Here is a 5,875-nt window from a genome sequence, read left to right as displayed (position 1 = left end):
CTCTGTCTCACATGAAGTATATAGCAGACACATAAGTGGTACATCTCTGTGTTCAGTCCTAAGGGACAAATTCATAGAAGTAGTAGCAGCAGCAGCTGCTTCCACCAGGAGCTAAAAACCAGGAGCCTGGGCATCAAACAAACCCACGGAAATACTTGGCTTGATCCTATCTTTTTATAAACATCCATATTTTTAAAATTTTGAAATTGTCTTATGTTTACAAAGAAGATGCAGGTAGAGTAACCAGACTTTTGTTTTTTACTTAAATTATTTGGGAGCAGACCAACAACCTCGGACACTTTTCTGTGTATTTCCTGCCAACCAGGACTTTCAAGTCTCTGTAAAATCAGGAAATAACAGGACACATCTGACCCCGCTCGGTCTCTGCATTGGTTTCCACAACATCTTTTACTAGCAGGACACAACCCATCATCACACTCAGCTGTCCTGAGGTTTTATTCTCTCTGAGCCTTGGTTTTCCTTTGAACTCCACGACCTTGGCCCCTGTGAAGGTCACAGGTTGGCTGTCCTGTAGACTGCCGCCGGTGCCAGCAGCCTCAAGTGTCCCCACGGTTCAATCCCAACTCTGCATCTCTGGTGGGAATGTCACAGAATGCTATTATACGTGCTGAGTTGCTTCAGTCGTGTCCAACTCTTGGTGACCCCATGGACTGTAGCCCGCCAGGCTCCTCTGTCCATGGGCTTCTCCAGGCAAGAATACTGGAGTGAGCTGCCATTTCCTTCTCCAGGGGATCTTCCCAACCCAGGGATCGAACCCATGTTTCTTACGTCTCCTGCATTGGCAGGTCAGTTCTTTTACCACCAGTGCCACCTGAGAAGCCCCGAATGATATTATGCTCACAAAAAATTTTCAGTTTTAGGTGAGTCCCTATTTAAACACCTGGGGCTTTCATGTAAAATTATGAGTTTTCAGTCAAAGTCTTGATTTTGACCCCATGTTGTGCTGGCTTTACTTGAAGGAGCTGTGGACCCCCCTGGGGGGGTCTGCTGCCATGGTGACAGACCCAAAGAAATCCCTCAGAAGGAAGTCAATGAGGGCATTGACCTTAGGAGAGCTCAGCCGTGGAGTCCCAGGTGCTGGCTGACCTCAGCATGACTGGGTCTTGCGAGCAAACACTCATATCCCCGTGTGCGTGAGTGTCAAGTTTACAAAACACATCTACACAGGTCACCCTGGGGGCCAGAACATCTATACTCTAGCTCCCACTTCACAAGTGGGGAAACTGAGCTCTGGTCTCGGCTCGGGCTGTCATAACAAAAGCCACAGTGTGGGCTCAAACAGCAGCTACTGATTTCTCACAGTCCTGGAGAATGGAGGTCCAAGGTGATGGCCGACTTGGTTCCCGGTCAGAGCCTGCTTCCCGGCTTGCAGGTGGCGCCTTCTGACTGTGTGTTCACACGGCAAAGAGCGAGTGGTCTCTTCTTCTTTTAAAATGTATTTCTATTTATTTTTTGGCCACGCTAGGTCTTCATCGTCACACTCAGGCTTTCTCCAGTTGCAGTGAGCGGGCGCTACTCTGCTGAGGTGCGCGGGGGCTTCTCATTGCGGTGGCGGCCTTTGTTGTGGAGAACAGGCTCTAAGGCACAGGCTCAGTAGTTGTGGTACATGGGTTTATTTGCTCTGCAGCACGAGGGATCTTCCCAGACGAGGGATCAAACCCACGTCCCCTGCATTGGGAGACAGAGTCTTAACCACTGGGCCACCAAGGAAGTCCCTTTTCATCTTCTTATGGGAAGACTAATTCCATCCTGAGGGCCCCACCCTCATGACCTCATCTCAACTCATCACCTCCCGTAATTCTTGTCTCCAACTACCGTCATGTCAGGGGTTAGAGCTTCCACATGCGATCTTTGGGGGGACACCAACACTTAGCCCATAACCCACAGGGAGAGGAAGCCACAGCACTGCAGCTGCCCCCCAGATGGGAGCGAGGCCAGACCCAGATTCCAGCCACACCTCATCCTCACAGGAGCAAATTGTGGAGGGAGAAATATCAATAACCTCAGATATGCAGATGACACCACCCTTATGGCAGAAAGTGAAGAGGAACTCAAAAGCCTCTTGATGAAAGTGGAGAGTGAAAAAGTTGGCTTAAAGCTCAACATTCAGAAAACTAAGATCATGGCATCCGGTCCCATCACTTCATGGGAAATAGATGGGGAAACAGGGGAAACAGTGTCAGACTTTATTTTTGGGGGGCTCCAAAATCACTGCAGATGGTGATTGCAGCCATGAAATTAAAAGACGCTTACTCCTTGGAAGGAAAGTTATGACCAACTTAGATAGCATATTCAAAAGCAGAGACATTACTTTGCCAACAAAGGTTCGTCTAGTCAAGGCTATGGTTTTTCCTGTGGTCATGTATGGATGCGAGAGTTGGACTGTGAAGAAGGCTGAGCGCCGAAGAATTGATGCTTTTGAACTGTGGTGTTGGAGAAGACTCTTGAGAGTCCCTTGGACTGCAAGGAGATCCAACCAGTCCATTCTGAAGGAGATCAACCCCGGGATTTCTTTGGAGGAAACGATGCTGAAGCTCAAACTCCAGTACTTTGGCCACTTCATGTGAAGAGCTGACTCCTTGGAAAAGACTGATCCTGGGAAGGATTGGGGGCAGGAGGAGAAGGGGACGACAGAGGATGAGATGGCTGGATGGCATCACTGACTCGATGGATGTGAGTCTGAGTGAACTCCGGGAATTGGTGATGGACAGGGAGGCCTGGCGTGCTGCGATTCATGGGGTTGCAAATAGTCGGACACGACTGAGCGACTGAACTGAACTGAGGGGACTCTGGGTGACTCCCCCCAAAGAATAATCATGATGATACAGTTACCGGTACTGTTCTGCACTTCACAAACACAGGAGAGGGAATGTACTTAGGTCCGTTTTCCAGATGAGGAAACTGAGGCTCAGAGAGAAGCAGTGACTTGCTGAAGTTCAGCCACTTAGTGGGTAGATGGTCTCGCTCTGGGGGTCCTGTTCCCAAGGTGTGGCTCTCCTTATGTGGGATGGGGTGTGATTATGGGATGGCAGCGTGGATGCTCCTTGTTGGAATCCCGTGAGTGACTTTTCCTCCAGGGCTCTGGGGACTAACCAGCACCCGGCCGGAGTCCTCTCAGCTCCCAGGCGTCCCCCAGGCCTGCCACCCAAGCCAGATATTGGGCCCCTGCTTATTCTGCAGCCCCAGCCCTCTCTGAGTCAGCAAAGGGTGACAGGACCCTGGGGGTGGGGGGTCCAAAGAAATGAGAAGACCCCGAAGCAGATGAGCCCCAGCACAGCTGCCTGCTCCCCTGCCTCCCCAAGGAGCTGCAGCAGCCACAGCCACCTGCCCTCTCCTGTCTCTGGGTTCTCACCTGGACCTGCAGCCAGGTGGTGGCCAGGGCTGCGTCCTCCTCCCCCGTGAGGCTGGTTGGCGGTTGCTGGAGAACCCGTGTGGCCTGGGTTTCCTTGCTCTGTGGCTGGTGCCAAGGACAAGAGTTCCTAATGGGCAGAAGTCACAGGTCACTTCTGTCTCAAGCCTGCTGGCCGCAAGGGAAGGATGCAGACCCTTCCTCTCAGTGGGTAACGAGAGTCGGTCCACAGTCCGAGGAGCTATGGGTTCAAGGACTTGTTTTGCCCATCTTAGAAAACCCAACCGGCCGCCCTACTCCACTTGGGAAAACCAGGGGTTGGAGCACCCCAAACCTGCTCCTCTGTGCATGGACAGCAGGCCACTCCCACTGCTCAGGAAGAGATCCTGCTCTTACCTCCCACCCAGCTTGCCAGCTCTTCTGACCCCCTTGCAAGTCACCATCCCCCGTGCCTCCTGACTGCTCTCTGTTTTCCCCACATGACAGCCCATGACCCATGAAAAACTTCATCAGACCAGGTCCCTCTGGTCTCAAAGCCCTCACGTGAGCCCCTGGCCTTGTGGGTGGAGTAAAATCCCAGTCCTTACTGTGGGATAGAACTGCACCCCACCCCTGTCCCCTCCTCCTCTGTGCTCTGTCCCCCATCTCCTGTCCCCTTCACTCCAGCCACGCTGATCCAGCGCCTCCCAGACCATAGCTCCTGCCCCAGGGCAGACGTGGGTCCCCAGGCCCATCCCCAGTGTCACCTTCAAAGCGGTGCCTCTCTGACCACCTCCCTGAAATCGCAAACATCCCCATTCCCCACAAACACACCCAGACCCTTTCCCACCTTTATTTTCTCCTTACTACCACCTGACCTATTATTTAGTCAATTTATATACTCAGCATGAATTTTGTTGACTGTCTTTCCTCTCCACTAGAGCATAAAGATTTGGCCTATTTTGTTCAATGCCCTGGTCCAGGGTTACTAGATGTTTGTTGAGCGAATAAACACTTGGGGGAAATACCACAGGTGGACTTGAGCCCCTCGCTGGCGTCTGGTCTGGGCCTTCTTTTCCCTGTGGAGTCTCGTCTGGAGGGGACTCTGGAGTCCCCTCTTCCTCCCGGCCCAGGAAGTGGCCTTTGGGAGAGCAGCTGCTCAGTTTGGATGAAAACCAGGACTGTCCTGTACAGACCTGGCCCCTAGATCTAGGCCAGACCAGGGGTGCAGTGCCTGAACTCTCTGGGACTTAAACAAGCTCCATGCCCGGGTATCCCTCAATCAGGCCTTCATCCTGGGGTCCATGGTGTTGGTCTCTCTTTTTTTTTTCTTGTCTGTTTTTTTGGCCTTGCTGCAAGGCTTGTGGCATTCTAGTTCCCAGACCAGGGATTGAACCTGCGGCCCCCGGCAGTGAAAGCTTGGAGTCCCAAGCCCTGGAGTGCCAGGGAATTCCCAGTCCATGGTGTTTGAATCTCTCCCCATCCAGTGTTGGGTTCACAGGGGAGAGGTAAGCATCTTACAATCAACTGTTGGGAGACCCAGAGGTGGCGCAGCAGAGACCGCCGAGCTGACTGTGGAGAGCAACACACGGACCTCGAATGAGCACCGCGAGAGACAGAGTGAGACAGGGTAGGCTCAGCAGACAGAGCCGCCGGGAGGCCTCAAGATCTCCTGGCCGTTTGTTTAGTGATGATCCATGAGACACAAACAAGCAATTCCTGAACAATACGGCTTGTCACAGAGACTCAGGGGCACTGAGCTAGAAGTATTGACTGAGCCCATAGAGGGCACAGGTGGCCCCTGAGAAGATGGCACCGTGGCCTTTACTCTCAGACCTATTTCACAATCGGGTCCAGGAATCAACAGGTTAGGGTTATATAAGACGTGTGCTCTGCGTGGGGCAGGAGTCCAGGGGAAAAGTCAGTAAATAGAAGGAAAAGGGGTGGCGACTGAGTGCGGCGAACCAGGGGTGGGAGTTCCAGAAAGAACGAAGCCTCCAGGGGTCTCTGCGGAGCAGCCAGGGCTGAGAGCTGTCTGGGGACTGTGCAGGGGGTCATGGAATGTGAGCTCCAGGAGCCCACCCTGGTCACAATCATGGCCAGGGGAGGTGGCCGCCGGCCAGGGTTGCATCACCCCACCGATGCCCCGGGAGCCCTGTGCCACAGCGGCATGGGCCCTGTGCAATCCTCTGCCATTGTGCAGCCTGGCTGTCCTGCCAGCCTGGACTCTGCCCTTCGCAGGGCCCGGCCCCCACTGCGGCCTCCAGCTGGACTCTTCTTCCAGTCTCCATCCAGAAGCCCTTGGGGTTATGGCCCTGTGGCGCCAAGCAAGTCACTTCTGGTCTCTGAACCTTCCTTTCCCACCTCCCGAGTGGCGCTGAGGTTTGAGGAGCCACGTGGGGGCTGCTGGAGACGTGGGTTCCCTAGCCAGGCCCCTGTATACATCTGCTCTTCTTCTCCTTGATGGTGGGACCCCAACTAGTTACTCAACTGCTCCATCTGTGAATTGGGGATAAATGTCCCTGC

This window comes from Bos javanicus, chromosome 17, assembly GCF_032452875.1.
Source record: "Bos javanicus breed banteng chromosome 17, ARS-OSU_banteng_1.0, whole genome shotgun sequence".
Lineage (NCBI taxonomy): Eukaryota > Metazoa > Chordata > Mammalia > Artiodactyla > Bovidae > Bos > Bos javanicus.
The sequence above is the reverse complement of the archived record's forward strand: the minus strand, read 5'-3'. Positions refer to the sequence as shown.